Source organism: Mytilus edulis, chromosome 2, assembly GCF_963676685.1.
Source record: "Mytilus edulis chromosome 2, xbMytEdul2.2, whole genome shotgun sequence".
Classification (NCBI taxonomy): domain Eukaryota; kingdom Metazoa; phylum Mollusca; class Bivalvia; order Mytilida; family Mytilidae; genus Mytilus; species Mytilus edulis.
In genome coordinates this window covers 42,041,546-42,059,433 of record NC_092345.1, presented here as the reverse complement: position 1 = coordinate 42,059,433, position 17,888 = coordinate 42,041,546, and the positions used below count along the sequence as shown (strand labels likewise).

The 17,888-nt window shown below is 33.0% G+C and overlaps 1 protein-coding gene across 1 annotated transcript in view; it reads right to left on the bottom strand.

Annotated features, from left to right (window-relative positions):
- LOC139510196 (FMRFamide-like neuropeptides 7) overlaps positions 1-6,070 on the bottom strand; it is a 31,990-nt gene extending 25,920 nt beyond the window's left edge. Inside the window, exon 1 of the mRNA XM_071296654.1 lies at positions 5,942-6,070. The gene's annotated coding sequence lies outside the window, so the exon portion shown is untranslated. The remainder of the gene's footprint in view (positions 1-5,941) is intronic.
- Between the last annotated feature and the right edge of the window lie 11,818 nt (positions 6,071-17,888).

Below are 17,888 nucleotides of genomic sequence, written 5' to 3'. Positions count from 1 at the left end.
ACTCAAGGAATCACATTTACTCCAAAAGGAGTGACTTTTCTTGTATCTAACGTATATGTAATTAAAACAAACGGGTTTTACTTATCTACCTACTGTTCTTGATTCAACACACGCAATGAAAGGTTTGGACGTTAATATCTATCAAATTAATTTGGAAGAAATTTCTGAGGAAATTTCATATTCGCTGTAGACTTAACAATATAATCTGACATCAACATGACAAATAGACAGACATTAATTACTGTTTATACTATATAATTATCAAAGGTACCAAGATTATAATTTAGTACGCCAGACGCGCGTTTCGTCTACATAAGACTCATCAGTGACGCTCATATCAAAATATTTATAAAGCCAAACAAGTACATCTGTTTATTTATATAATTCATCACAACACCAATTTTTCAATATAAGCTGAGTGTTTTAATTTGAAATCCCACTGTGGCCCCCATGTAAGAAACCGTAAATGTACACAGTGTGGTATTCATTCACTCTCTATACAATAGTCATTCAGCTATAAGTGATCTATTAGAAATTCGTTGAAGTGTTTAACATACTATGATCGAAGCCATTTAAGGTTTCTCCCATCATTGTCTCTACACCATGAAAGAGACATTTCCAATATTGAAAAAAGAGGTTCATCTGTTGTATGAATTTAATCTAGATTAGTGTTAATAAATAAAATGTCTATTGATAATTATTTTGACATGGCGATGAACAAGTGAATCTATTTAATGATACACACAAATGACTGCTACATTACACGACAAGTCGAAATTCTACTATGAGATTCTGTAACGACTTAAGTAAAACTGTAATTTTCATTTCAATAGGAATTGAAAGAAACTAATAGCGTCTCTAAATTTACAATTCAAATGATTATCAAATTTGTTTCAGCGTAAATTACCGAACACGAAAAAAGCCGTCAAAGCAACTATGAACAATTACTATGTAATTTAAATTTCAGATTGTAATCAAAATTTATCAGAAAGTGCAAAAACTTTGATAAATTGTTATAAATGAATAACTCAATCACTGAATCAGGATTGCCATAAATGCAAAACTCGCACATTCTAAATGATGGAGTCTGGTGATTTAAAGATAAGTATTCTCCGGGTTCGACGCGACTTTTCTACTTTTAAAAGATGTTAGTAAAATGCATATGAAAAGGCGAACACACAGCAAATTGGCACCAGATCACACAGGCATACCACAAGGAGAGTACCATGTGACAAACGTGTGTGCAAGCTTTGAACTGATTAAATGATCAGATAGGCACAATGATCAAAACATCTATTTGTTGATAGAAGAAAGATAAAAATGAAAAACGGAAATGAATATATAATTAAAAAAAATGAAATCACTTGAAACAGCCATAACATGTGGATTTTAATCTTGGTATTATGATTTTTTTTTATTATGAACCCCCAAAAAATTGACAAATATTTAAGACTGCTTTTTAGAAGTTAAAATTGAATTGAATAAAACAAAAATTTCTCTTTAGTTACAAGTTTTTCGATTTATCAATTATTGTTTGATTAAACCCACTAGAGTGATATGAGTTATTTTATGGGCAGAGAGTGTGCCATTCTGCCAACAAGAACCTTAGGATTGATATGGATATGGTTATTCATTCCGCCAAACGTACATCCACTTAGCATAGATCTTTCTTTCCAAATAATTTTCGTGCTTTTGTGATGATGATGTCTTTTGTTGATGTTCGAATTTGAATATCCCTTCCGTCTTTCTTTAAGAATATTAACTAATCTTGGATTAGTGATTTTTGAACACCAGTATACTACTTTTGCCTTTATTTACGTCACAGTTAGAGAAGGATGTAAGGAAAGCTGTCATGAGACAACAAGTTAGACGCACAAACATACTTTTGAAGAAGAAAAAACACCTACCAGTTTACTTGTACCCTGTTTACTCCAAGGATAGTCAAATGACTATATCAGGTTTATTTAATAAAATACAAAACAAAACAAAATCGAAAATAACTTTTATAGGCAGTAGGTAATATGGCTGTTATACTTCTTGTTGGCATGACACATAGACGAACAAATTATTAGCATGGAATCTTTGATCACATTTTTGCTACTACTGGGTTAATGCTACTGCTGATAGACCCCCCACCCCGAGGGTATCAGCAATTCAGTTGAACATCTTGAAACATTAAGATAATCTTAACCCCAGACATAAATGGCTTTTGCCATATTTTGCACATTTTTGGGGAAAGTTTGGTTTGCAATGCTCTTTGTCTTTGATTAAGCCTTCTACTTGTTGGTTTTTTACGAGCACCAGAAATGAGTTAAATGTCAACGAAAACGCACACCTGATGTGAAAATTATAAGCTTAGTATGTTTAAAGAGTTTTTACCATCACTGAGTCGTTGTCATTGTCGATGGACATCTCGACCCCGATATATCACAAGGCAGGTAGTCAGCACTTTGTGGGATGATATGTCAATTCATTGATATTGCCTATGTCGTTCATTTAATTTAAGATAACTCGAAACACTGGAGATGAACCTCAGGCATAAAAGACATTAGCCGTATTAGCACAACTATTTTGATTTATTTGCTTTATGTAGAGGAAATGTACAACTGGCGTAACAAATATTCAGCATGGTATCTTTGAAGAGCGTTACAAAGGAATTAAAATACAACTGTTCGTGTATCATGCAACTCCATGTCTCTAATGTTTCATGAATATTTCTCGGATGAATTATCACTCTCCACTGATGATGGGCCACATTATCATTAGTCAATTTTTACTGCTGAACCAAATAGCCAAATACGTATCATGTTTGATATGATGTTTTACAATGTTATAAACCTATTTCTGTATATGTCTAGCTTTTCCAATGACCTCTGTCACCCCGTAAAGTCTATCATATCCACTGTCTGAAGCGTTTATTTTGTGGTGATTACGAGTTTTAGAGGAAAATATTCATAGAACCAGCGTAGTGCTTTCCTACCTTGGCTTTTGATGAGAGTTTTGCATGATTGGAAAATTGATATCGCAAATTTGGATGGTCTTGATTTGTTTCCGACATGTTTCCACTTTTTTGTAAGTCACCTGTTTCGACATTAGCATACCAGTTTTAGCTCAATTGTAAAAAAAATATAATGCATTTTTGATGAATAAGCATCCCAATTCAAAGCTTTTGTACCGAAATTAACATTTTGAATTATTTGGAATGAACACGCTAATATGACGTATAATAGAACTAGAACTACTTGCTAATACACCTTAAAGAATGTTTAAGCAGTAAACGTGAAAAACTAATGAAACCAAGTCATATAGATTGACAACACTGACGTTCTCGTATTTTTTGTGTTAATAGCGATGAAAACCATTAAAAAAACGTTGGAAGCTAAACTATTATTACTTTTTTCACGAATGTGACCTACTGAATTAGACTTATCACCGGGTTCGTACTAACAAGAACAACACGACGGTGACACACTAGGAACAGGGTCTGATTACCCTTCCGAAGCACATGAGAGCACCCGCGTTTTTTGTTTTGGTTCGTGTTGCTCAGTCTTTCTGTGTTATGTTGTGTATATTGTTAATTGTCTTGTTTTGCCTAAGCGTTGTCAGTTAAATTTTGACTTATAATGCGTTTGAATGTCACTTTGATATCTGTTGTCCCCGTTCGCTGTACTCTTTTATAGTTGATCAAGGATGAATGGCAAAAAAAGCAAAAGTCCCTAAGAACAGTATTCAAAACACATCATAGAAAACTAAAGCAACATGAACCTCAACAAAAATCAAAGGGTGATGTAATGTGCTCCGGAAAAATAAGCAAATCCTGCCCCACATGTTCATCGGGAATACAGTAAAATGATGATCTTAATGTAGCTTTATTATTTACTGATATATTTTTATGATGAAGAAGAACGTAAAAATGGAAACAGCACATTCTTAATTTCAAGCGTGCGAAGCGCTTTTCGCGATTACCCTCCATTAAGAACGTTCGAGAACGAATATTTCAAAGCCAAGAATTTATAAGTACCTCAACAGTTGAAGCGCAATATGACCATAAAGGACATAACAATATAGCCAAATGTATCAAAGGTCAATTTTGCACTTCTGTGTTGACTTGAGTTATCTTTAATATGTTCATAATGATAAATTAACTATTAACAAAACTTTGAATTTTTGAAAAAATAAGGCTTTTTTACCTCAGTAATAGATTACTGTCAACAGATTAGTTGTATTTGGCAAAACTTTTAGGAATTTTTGGTCCTCAATGCTCTTATACCTAGACTTTATTTGGCCTTTTAAACATTTTTAGATCCGAGCGTCACTGATGAGTCTTTTGTAGACGAAACGCGCGTCAGGCAAAAATATAAAATTTTAATCCTGGTATCTATGATGAGTTATTTGTAAGTCTCTATTTTTTTTACATTACATCTCTACCAACTCTATTTTTGTTTTTCCAATTCATTTAGATCTTAGGAATTAAATTTAAATAGTCACTGTAATCACCATATTATCTTATGTTAGTTGAAATTTATAATTGATCACTGATTTATGAATGTATCTTTGATAAGTGTTCATAACATTTGTTGTATTTACTGCACAAAGTGGATCCTTAAAAGGACAGGTTTTTCATTTTTAACGTTTAAAGTTTTATCATGAACACGAAGATCAATACATTTTAAAAAAACGATAGAGGTTGTCAAATATAGATTCACGCAGTCAGTAATGATGATGACCAAGTACCATACTATTTGTCGTATAGTTTACAAATTGTTTATTTGTATCTTTAATGTAACATAGTAGAAATGGTACATTTTAGTTGGTTATTGATTAGACATTATCAAACTTTTCTACACTACCTAAAAAGTTCCCAACACCAAACCAAACCAAACACTTAAATAATAACTATAACATGTAGATGGAACTCCATCTCAAATTAGTATGTGTAGTTTTAGTTTATCAGAATAGACTGCTGAATGTCTCTCGTCCAAATTAATATTATGTATCATTAAATAAGTTGCAGTTACTAAGAAAATCATAGTTTCAAATGGAATGACAAAATGGCTTTTACTACAAACTCGTAAATAGAGTGTGACTTAGTTCATGCAGATAACAATCATACAATAAATATATAGCTTCGTTTTCTTTTCTGTTGTTATTTGATAACGTGCTGCCACTGCAGTTCTATAAGAGAATACTTATTTTTGGCTATCAATGATTTTTTAAAGATAAGACTATTTATTGTAAGTTTTATCTTCAAGGAAGAACGTAGGTTTCAGGGATGTTATTTAAGTTGGCTTTCATATTCTTTTTTTTTTTTAAAGATAACACATTTTCCAACAGTATGCTTTGTATATACAGAAGCACAGTTTTATTGAGTATGAAAGTGATGAAAGAAAAAAAGAACCTAGATTTTGTTTAATCTATTTCACAAATAGGCTCAAGTTTGGAAAAAACCTTGAACATGAAAAATTGAAAAATTGAAACTTGTCATGAGGGATATGTATTTATTTAACAAATCTCCCTAAAACAATCAAATGAACATTAGTTCTAAAATGGGGGATGTAAAACAATTTGTCTATACTTAACCAAAGACAGACACAATTACTCGATAAAAATTATATGTCAGATTCCATTAGGGAAAAGAAAAATATGCCATAACGGATGAGATACCAAACACTTAAAACTGTAAAAACCATCAAAAGCGCAATTAACTTACAGCAAAAACTGTCATTTGTAACACTTTTTAACGCCTTTTTTCATTAGACGACACTATCGTTTAATTTCCGTTGAATATTGTTACAGATACCAATGACTCTCTTTAAAAAAAATGACAATCGATGAGCAATATTACAAAATAATAATAAATATATACATTTTATAATTAAATGAATAGAAATTTCATTGTTTTAAAAACATTTTTTCAAGAAAGTTTTGAAAACAGTCTTACCTGAAGTTATACCCGAACCGTTCAATTCCCAACGATGCAGCAGAATGGACGACATCCACACACGTGACTCTTTAAATATGCCATTTCAAAAGGTCATTGGACGGCACTGATTTAAAATGTTGTCTGCCCACGATTCTTTTCTGTCAATCATACTAAGACATTTTTTTTTATTTCGTGTAAGTTTGTATCAATAAATAAGAAATTACGCGAAAAGAAATAAATTTAAAATTGTTATATTCACACAGAAAGAATCAATTGAGTTTTCAATACAAAAAATGGATCGCTAGGAATTAACTACTATATGAACAATTAGATGTTGAGATGACTAAAATAATCTTCTTCCATTTGGAGTTTATAACTATCAGTCAATACAATATTTCAGGGCTTGTTTTTCTAATCAGGGTTTGTTTTAATATAGTGAAGCTACCAGTAAGAATAAAGTATACACAACGGAATCAATTGTTCTTTTATTATGGTATTGTAATGTTGTTACTATTGTAAAGGAATAGTTACGTAAAAATCGTCGCTTTGAACTAAACATAACTTGCCCTTCTGGAAAACCATAATTCAACTAAGTTTTATTTGGGTTTGTTTGTGGTCAATATCTAGTTTTCTATGTAACTCTAAAGAAACTTTTACTAATAAAAGAGAAGATGAAGTATAATTGAAAATGAGATAACTCTCCACATGAGACAAAATTACACTGATATTAACAACTCTGGGTCTCCGTACGACCTTCAAGAATGAGCAAAGCCCATATTACTTGTCTTTTGTTTTTTTGCCATTAGTTATTATTATGATACACATTATGATTTTATTGGCTCCATTAGTATCTTCTTATTTTTTAAAGGAGCCTAGTTAGTGTGATACTTAAGTGTTTTCTACTTGAACCACTACTGGTGCGTAAAAGGGACCTCCAAAAGTATCTAGTCACTGTAAACCGAACATTAATGGGACCACATCTTTAATTGATTACGAGTTTCATAAATTTAAAACGTTTAAACAATAAGGGATGACATCAAAAGATCGATGTAGGATAAAAAAAAAACTTAAATCAAATAGTTTGGGGGTGGGGGGGGGGGGGGGTCAACATTGCTGCAAGTTTTGTTAATCTAAAATCGATTTTACATATATCCCTATTGGTCAATCAATTTTTCCCAAATTAAGTTAAGAGGGGGTGTGGGGGTCAGTGAAAAAACTATGTGAATTAAGTTTTTTTTATCCTTCATTGAACTTTTGATGTTGTCCCTAAGATAAAACTAACTTATATTTTATTATTATAAAATTAGTGATACCTATAATGGGGCTCAAAGTGAAGATAAAAAGTATTAATTTGTAAACAAAATTGCACTATGCATTGTGCTGTTGTTTTCAATTACAAGGACCTGAGAATAAGCATGTAAACATGGAGATTTTAAAGATCCATCCAAAACTGAACTTGCAATGAAATTCATTGTTCAACATAATAATGACTTTCTCTCGCATTGAAGCATAATGGTTCCGGATTGAGTAACGTGTCTGAAATAAAAGAGAAATGTCTAGGTGGTTCGTTATCAGAATAACATGTTCCAGACGTATGACATGTCTAGTTGTATTCTGTTGTATTTTTAACTGGAATTTAAAAGAAGAGTGGACAGTTTTTCGGTCTATTGCAAAGCAGAACTTTTACTCCTAACACGATAACATGACTCTGTGCTGTATTATAGATCACTCGGAAGGAGTGAAACATTATTACATATATTCATGTGAAAACATAATTTGTTCCATTTACTCATTTGAAAACGATCTCTTACAATATATTTACCCTAAAGAATTTCATAAAAGAAATATAATCAGGGAAGTAGGATCATCATGCATGTTTCCAGTATAAGGTATGTGTCCATTGAATTGTGTCGTAAACTAGCGATATATAGTTTTCTGTAGAAAGTCTGTGTTCATTCAAGTCGGTCGTTAAATAGTTTCTAATATTTAGGCTGCGTCCATTTAAGAAAGTTGTAAACTAGTTTCCAGTATTTAGTCTGCGTCCATTTTTTGTGAGTCGTAGGCTAGTTTCTAGTATTTAGCCTGTTTTCAATTTTAGTGGGTCGTATCCTACTTTTCTATATTTATTCTGCGTCCATTAAAGTGGGTCAAACATGTTTCCTGTATTTGGTCTGTGCCTATTTGAGTGGGTCGTAAATTACTTTCCTATATTTATTCTGCGACCATTAAAGTGGATCAAACATGGTTCCTGTATTTAGTCTGCGCCTATTTGAGTGGGTTGAAAATCAATATTGAACCAAACTGACTGCAAATAGCGAAATAACATTTTTTTATTATCCTGTTTTTGTAATGAATGTGTGAAACAAACTTGAAAATTTCCTTCTTTTTTTTTCTTATTTGTAGCTAATGCCCCTTACAGTGATACAAAAAAATCGCCTTTTAAAAAATATTGTTTCAAGGGTAATTTTCCGAGTTTTTAAATCGTATAACTGCAACTGCTCCTTATTTAACTCCTTATTGTTGGAGTCACAAACATCATCCCATTACGAAAATATAAAATACAAAGGAGACTCCCATGTCAAAGAAGAAAAAGAAAACGCTTTGGTAAATAATCCACAACGCATCAAACATAAATCTAACGATTAAGCGTTATGAAACTTACTAAAAACAGGCTTTCCCAATGTGCTCCGCTAAGGTCATGATTTACTGTAGAGTTGGACATCGGCTGTCATGAATAGATATGAAAAGATACCTGTTTTCTTTTTACGTACATGTTAGATGCATTCCGCCGTTATATCTCTTAACATAGTTTACATAACTAATATCTGTTTTTTCTTGGGTAAAGAGAATTGCGTCTGATGCATCGAACATTAGTTCATCTGTTTCCGTAAGCCTTTTTAACGTTTCCTGGTAATACTTTTCACAGGGCACTGTTCTTTATATCTTCCTTTTATACCAACTTCTATGACATAATAACCAAAATGCAGTAGCTCGTTAGATGTTCATAATGATCATATCTGTTAATGATGTTCTTTTGACAAATGCACAACCAATTTGTTGCACATTAGTAAACAATTTTGGAAACCACGATTGATTTTCAAAGCGTTTACAAATGTATTTGTAAAACATATTCATGACACCTAGTTTAAGACAAAAATTCATTTTAGATACGTGCGTTCAACAAATATAGAAAGATGACCGGTAAAGGTTAATGTACTTTGCCAAATTGACCCTAGATAAATTTTCCTTTTTGTTTATATGGCTACTGACACTGCAGCGTATTTTTGCATCCATTACTTTCAAATTATTGGGTTCAATAGTTCCTGATGAAGTTAAATTCAGTGCATCGGAAACCAAATTTTATGAAGTGTTTATTGTATGTATAAACACTTGTTGATACTACTGCTGGGGGAGGGGGTGCTAGTCTACTAGGATATCATTAACTCAGAATAATCTTACATGGTTTCCTTTTCCTTATTTAAGATTCAGTGTTTATGAATTAGTAAATGTTTAAGAAAGAAAGCTTCCAACTCAGGCAAATTTTACCTTCGATTGTTTATGCCCCTTTTGGTTATATAGCGGCAATATCCATATGGCGTGACTCGATACTTATACATCCCGTCATTGTGCTATTGTCCTATGGTAAATGTCTGTATTTTTGTCTGTAGTTTTTGCTTATGTGCTTTGTCTATATGCATTCTTGTTTACCTTCGTTGACATATTTGCTTGTTTTAATAGTAATTAAAATTATAACACAATGTTGGCTACTGTACCCTTATTTTATGACAATTCTACCTTTATTTATGTTTGTTTTGTTCACACATAATTTTTGATATAATGGAATTTATGCGACTTTTATACAAGTGAGAGGTTTATCTAGCTATACGACTAGGTTTAATCCATCATTTCTTACATAGGAAAATTCCCGTTCCAAGTCAGGAATGTGACAGTTGTTATCGAATCGTTTGATGTGTTTGAGCTTTTGATTTTGTTATTTCCTCTTGTACTTTCCGTTCAGAATTTCCCTCTGAATTCGGTATTTTTATTATTTTACTTTTCCTACCGTTGCAGCGTAATTACGCATCACTGACTTTCAATGCTAAGGTTTGTGTGGGTCTTATGAATGTAAATACATAACATCGCTTAGGACGCACGACATGAATAAAGCATTTATTTCATTTTCTAACATAATTATTCAAAGTTTTGTAACAATATGGATCCCATTTATCATCTTTCACTTGAATCAAAAGATATCACAGTTATGTGTTTTCTATTGTAAGCTTTCTCTTTTTTAGTGTATGTATGACATAGTTGATACAAAAACCTATCCCATATAGTCAGCTGCAAACAGGACAGAATAGAAATTATGAAACTAATCAATTGAGAAAACTAGCCGCCTAATTTAAACAAAACAGTTTACGAAAACAAACTATGACAGAAATGAATCAACGTCAACTACTGACCTACAGAATCCTAAATTTAGACAAGCATAATAATTTGGCGGAGTTACACATGTTCGAAGGCGCCAGCATTCCCCTAATCTTGGACAATTGCGCAACGTTACAACACCAGAACAAACAATGCAATACAAAACGACCTTCATTTTAAATTTGCATTTACATTGTTCTTTCAGTTGTTTTCTTCAACAAAAAAAAGCACACTAAGTTTATATTTTTGCGTCGTTACAATGATTTCATTTTTCAATTTTATTATCCTTGATAAACAGAAATTACTTATTTCATACACATTGCATTGCACATAGTATTTCTAGATGAAGGGGTAATACTAAAAGATTGGGAGGTCAAACAGGTTTGGTAGCTTCGAAATAAATAGGTATCAACAGAACAGGCAACTAATCAACTAGTTAATTTTGCGGCAAACATGGCGTGATTTGTTGCAGATACATAGATGTCATAGAAACCCTTTGAAAAATTATTTTTTTATCTTCAATTTTTTGTATCAATTTGATCTCCACTTGAAGCAAGAATGAATATAAATATCCCTACCTACGGTCCAATCGAATGGAAAACATGGCCGTCAGCGGAAATCTTAGATTCTAATGGCTATTTTTAAAGTCATATATTTTCCCAAGACTTTCAAACAAGGATATCATCAGCTCAGAATTCAGTGTTTCAAATCTTACATATACTTATAAAAATTTCCGTGTTTATAAATCAAGAAATGTTAAGGAAAGAAAAATTCCAAACTTCCTCAGTCAAATTCGTTATCAGCAAGTTATGAAACTGAAAGTTTGACCTCATTTCAGTACATTAAGGGTTTAAAAATTCGTAGCAGAATAATTTTTCCTTTCAGAGCACATGGCTGAGGTCAATAGTTGTGAAGCGTTTTGTTTGCATGGACATGCATGTGTGCTAAATAAAAGGTCTTTTTGTTTGTCTTAATAAAAAAGAAGATGTGGTATGATTTCCAATGAGACAACTATCCACAAAAGACCAAAATGAAACATAAATTTTGTATTGATCAATTATTGATGTTCGTCTTTTTGAATCTCCATCCGCTTCATGTTATAAATTTGCCGTTTGCTTTAGTTCTCTTCAATCTCAACAAAATACATTCAAGGCGACAGTTTGTAGAAAGGTGACTGGAATAACACGACTCAAAGCTTTGTTCGGAAACTACCAATCGTTAATTATTCGCCTTGCAGTCTTTTAAAGACAATGAGAAAGTGAGCATATGAAATATACTGCTATATAAATCATGGTTTAAGACACAATATACTCTTCCGTAACGGAGATGAAACTTGAACAATGTTCAGCATTAAACGAATGCGACAAATATGTCATAGTAAATAATGATCGTCGATCTAAGTGAAAAATTACAAATGATGTGTTTACACGATGGTACATGACATTTTTATTAATATAAGATAATCGACAAGAAGGTTTTCTATATAACTCTAATCATTGGTCTTGTTCACTTATTTTCATATTCAAAGAGAAAAAAGGAAAATCATGTCAGTAGAAGAATAGGGTCTGGTTGTAGTATTGAAAAGAACAATAGCTCATAAGAAGAAGAAGAATGTGGGTATATTGACAATTAAAACTATTGTCGTATGGGGTTGTCACGGTGTTAACTTCGATGGTATTCCCAGATGAAAATAAAAGATGCTTCATCTATACTTTACTTTTTTTATTTTGCCTTTATAGACATAATATCATGCAGCTGTTTGTAAGATTGATTGGTTTTAAGTATGCAAGATGGTGAGATACCAAATGAAACCAACTACTGATATTAATTGGGGATAACTTAAAAAGGGTAGATTTGTTTATTTTTTCTCTCCCAGTAAATTTTAACTAACCATTTTTTTTAAACTTGAATAACCTTGCATTTAAGTCGTTTGTTATTTCCAATTCTTAAAAAAAAATACATAACTATAAGATTTATTCATAGAGTCGGATACAATATATATATTTATAGATATAAACGAGTCTAAATTGAAAACTACGTTCAAACCTATGATTGCGTTGGATAAAAACCGCAATTTTTATACGTGTGCACGTAAAACAAATTTCGTTGTAGAAGGGTCTAAATACAGCACAAACAACATTTTCCAAAAGACCAAAAATGTGAAAAAGTATATTTAAACAAAACGCATTTGACTAACAGTTCGAACAACTGATGTTCCTAAACCCTGCAGACTGCCATTGGCGATTGCCAAATAAAATTGATCACACGAGATGTAACAAAATGGATCTTAATATGAATTTAATACTAAACAGAAAACGATAAACTTGTGGCCAAGATGTTATGCCACAAACACAAGGTGTCAATATTTTTTGTTGTACACCAGATCTAGATTTCGACAATATATGTCTCTTCAGTGGTGTTAGGGATCGAAACGGTATTTGGAAGGCAATATATTTTACCCTCAATTTCAGATAGACTCTTGAATTTAAAGAGTCAATATATGATGAACGGATCATATAAACCGGAGGAAAAATATGATACAAGCCCAAACGAAAAAATGTAAACCAGTTTAAATTGAAAACTACGTTCAAACCTATGATTTCGTTGGATAAAAACCACAATTTTTATACTTGTGCATGTAAAACAACTTTCGTTGTAGAAGTTTTTTTTTTGTAGTCCTGTAATATTATGTTGTCATTTCAATGTTATATTTTACTTTGCCATTAAAGTGCGAGGTTTGGCATACCACAAAACCAGGTTCAACCCGCCATTTTTTTCTTTAAAAATGTCCTGTACCAAGTCAGGAATATGGCCATTGTTATATTATAGTTCGTTTCTGTATGTGTTACATTTTAACGTTGCGTCGTTTGTTTTCTCTTATTTTTGAGTGTAAATTCACATTGCAATAAGACGTGTCACGGTACTTGTCTATCCCAAATACATGTATTTGGTTTTGATGTTATATTTGTTATTCTCGTGGGATTTTGTCTGTTGCTTGGTCCGTTTCTGTGTGTGTTACATTGTAGTGTTGTGTCGTTGTTCTCCTCTTATATTTAATGCGTTTCCCTCAGTTTTAGTTTGTTACCCCGATTTTGTTTTTTGTCCATGGATTTATGAGTTTGAACATCGGTATACTGCATGACACGGGTTATGTTCTTCTCATATATGTTATGATGGTATGATACTAAACCCCTAACGGGAAGGATTGTGCCTGATGTTCATATGATGAAATCATAATCTTTCAGTCAGTTTAATTGAAGTCTAGAGCTGGCATGTCAGTTAACTGCTAGTAAAATTGAGAATGGAAATGGGGAATGTGTCAAAGAGACAACAACCCGCCCAAATAAAAAAACAACAGCAGAGGGTCACCAACAGGTCTTCAATGTAGCGAGAAATTCCCGCACCCGGAGGCGTCTGTTGTTATTTATGTATTATTGTCATTTTGTTTATTTTCTTTGGTTACATCTTCTGGCATCAGACTCGGACTTCTCTTGAACTGAATTTTAATGTGCGTATTGTTATGCGTTTACTTTTCTACATTGGTTAGAGGTATAGGGGGAGGGTTGAGATCTCACAAACATGTTTAACCCCGCCGCATTTTTGCGCCTGTCCCAAGTCAGGAGCCTATGGCCTTTGTTAGTCTTGTATTATTTTAATTTTAGTTTCTTGTGTACAATTTGGAAATTAGTATGGCGTTCATTATCACTGGACTAGTATATATTTGTTCAGGGGCCAGCTGAAGGACGCCTCCGGGTGCGGGAATTTCTCGCTACATTGAAGACCTGTTGGTGACCCTCTGCTGTTGTTTTTTATTTGGTCGGGTTGTTGTCTCTTTGACACATTCCCCTTTTCCATTCTCAATTTTACTGTTGCCTTTATTGAGCATGTAGTAATGTGGATATTTCTTTTTGCGTATCAGTTCACTTTGGGGTCCTCTTCAGGGGACGCTTGCAAAAGTATTTTGATATTTTGATATGCCAGTCGACTGATATGCGTATTACATTGTGTTAATACTAATAGTAATAGCACTATTAACACAACATTTAACACATAACAGTCGACTGGCATATATTTTTACCCCAAAACATCTACGATACCTGCCCCCTGTGCCCTAACTTTGTGATTTGGAAGTTAAAAAAATAATTTACCTTTGTTTGTTAATAGAAAACTCTGATAAAATGCTTACTAGTATTGACTGGAACAATGATTCCATGTTCTCTTATCTTCTGAACTCCGTCATATCTAACGGTCTTCCTCCTGCGATTGATTTGGTCTTCCTCCCTCTCTCTCTGGTACATTTTGGCCTTTTGGATGAGAACTGAGTGATATTGGAACTTCACACAATTTAAGTCTTTTCCTATTTTGATTTTTTCTCGAATAAAATGAAATATGAGCACTGCACACACATAAATGTTCAAATGAATCTGGAAGTATTCCAGCCTCCGTTAAAATTTCATATACTAGTATATCAGTTTCTGTAAATGTGGATAAGGGTTTTAAATCTTCTGAACAAGTAAGTAAGTTGTTTTCAAACTGTTTAAAAAAAGCAGGAATGTATTACCATGTATGTTTTGAAAGTTCTGTCAGCATATTAATATTGAAATTTGACTTTTTATGAAGAGCTCCATAAAAAGGACTGGCTAAAACCGGGAAGGTTGCAAAGCTAAATGTGGACTATTTTTTACAGTTGCTTCACCTTTAACTGAATTTTAAGTGTTGTTCTTGAACAAATACATTTTTAAAGTCAAATTCCTTATATTAAATAGTTGGGAAAGCTTCGAAGTCAGCCATTAGAAAGTGGAAATTTTGAAAAATGGCAGTGTCTGTCTTTTTTAAAAGAGGTTTAAATTTCACTATCAAATTTGCTCATTACATTTTTTTCCCTAAAGTTAGCTAACATACTAAGGTTTAAGTAGAGCATACTCACAAGGTTGTGTAAAATTGCGTTATATCATTTTACTCCCTCACAAAACCCTTAATTTTAGAAATTTAACATTTCTTCAAATACAGGGCTTCCCTCCTAATATGACGACTGATTCCAATATCCAGATTACAGATAATCTAATATTATACTATATCATTTTAAAGATAAATGATAGAACAATTAAAAAATACAAGTGTTTTTAAATATCACACAGTGTTTCTATTCAGACGGGGTCTAAAAGTACATAAAACATTAACCAAGTTGAATTATGTCAAATGTTGATTTGGTTGCTATGGTAACCAAAGAGACATTTATACAAAACTAGACTTATTTTTCAAAGCTTCATACAAAAGAGGGACGAAAGATACCAAAGGGACAGTCAAACTCATAAATCTAAAACAAACTGACAACGCCATGGCTAAAAATGAAAGAGACAAACAGAAAAACAATAGTAAACATGACACAACATAGAAAACTAAAGAATAAACAACATGAACCCCACCAAAAACTAGGGGTGATCTCAGGTGCTCCGGAAGGATAAGCAGATCCTGCTCCACATGTGGCACCCGTCGTGTTGCTTATGTGATTACAAAATTTTAATCCGGTAAATAGTCTTATTCGGTAGGTCACATTCATGAAAGGGAAGGGAATTGTAGTTACGACGTAAGGAACATATCCGATATCATTTGTGAAACGGTTATTTCATAACGGTCAACCAACTCGTGATGGCGTCCGTAAAATTTAGGAAGGGATGATTTCAACTTCACCATTTGGAACTCTTGGTTTAATAGCTTCCTTGTGAACAGCAACCCTCTATCAAGAAAATCATGATAGGAAATGCAAGCACGGTAATATCGTATATATTGGGAGATATATACCCCGTATGCAGGTGCTGCTGAAATGTTGCTACTTAGAAATGGAAAGTTCACAATTGGAAAGCTGAAATCATCTATTTTGTCGTTAAGTTTTGTTTTCAACCGACCCTAATCAACTAATTTACGAAAATTGAATAAAATCTGCACATAGCCGTGGCCAACCCATTTTGATGCTTACAGAGAATGTCTCTTAAATTATTTGCCTTTTCTACACTTTACACAATTATTCCCCATTTCAAACTAAAAGACAAATTAAAGGAGTTGGTAATGCTTTGTTTTCTAAAAAAGAATGGTCAACGTAGATACAAGTATCTTGTCTTATGGAGGGATAAATCCTACTTTGTAAAGAATCACTCTGATTCAAACAAAAAAAATCTCTAACTCTTACATTATCATGATGCTTGATTTCATGATTGACAACATATTTGTTACGTTTGGAGGACATGTTTTTCAACAAACTATCGGTATTTCAATGGGACCCAATTGTGCCCTCTTCTTGCCGACTTGTTTCTATATTATTATGAGGCTGACTTCATACAAGAACCTCTAAGGATGAGGGATAAGAAGTTAGCAATATCCTTTTACTTTACTTTCCGCTATATAGATTATGTTTTCTCACTAAATAATTCAAAATTTGGTGACTATGGTGAACGTATCTATCCCGTCGAGCTAGAGATACAGGAACGATATGGCTTACTCCACCTCATAACTCGACATCTACAAATTGAAAACTTTACGTCAAAAGAGATGATTTCAGCTTCCCAATTGTGAACTTTCCACTTCTATGTAGTACATTCCAGCAGCGCCTGCATTCGGAGTATATATCTCCCAATTGATATCGGATATGTTCCTTATTGATATCTCCCAATTGATGCGATATTCCCGGGCTAGTATGATCTATAAAGATTTCCTTGATAAAGGGTTGTTACTCACAAGACAGCTATTAAACCAAGATGGTGAAGTTGACATTATCCCTTCTTAAATTTTACGGACGCCATCAGGAGTTTGTTGACTGTTATAGAATAACCGTTTCACAGATGATATCGGATATGTTCCTTATGTCATAACTACAACCCCCTTCCCTTTTCATGAATATGACCTACCGAATTAGACTATTTACTGGTTTTGTAATAACACGAGCAACACGACTGGTGCCACATGTGGAGCAGGATCTGCTTATCCTTCCGGAGCACCTGATATCACCCTCAGTTTTTGGTGGGGTTCGTGTTGCTAAGTCTTTAGTTTTTTATGTAGTGTATTGTGTTCTTTTATTTGTCTGTTTGTCTTTTTTTTTCAGCCATGGCGTTGTCAGTTTATTTTTTACCTATGAGTTTGACTGTCCCTCTGGTATCTTTCCTCCTCTTCTGCAAGTGTCAACCTTAATTACAATGATTGAGCAAACATATATGCAAATAAAGCAAGCAAACAAACACAAATATCACTCTACAAACATAAGGAAATAATCTCTAAAGACATGTGTCACTGTCAGCCCCTATATATTTTTTGTTTATTTTTACCATTGAATAGCTGTCTCCTTGTCTAATGCCCAAAGCTTTTCTTTCTTAAATATTCTCTTATTAATTTTTTATCCGTGAAATAAAATAAATTTTAAAAGATTGAAGGATAAACAAAAAAATTACTATCTGCCAAGACTGACTCTAAACACTTCCCTACTTTACTTGTGTATACCCGATGATGTATAATGTATAAATCATGTCAATGTTTGATGTACTGATCC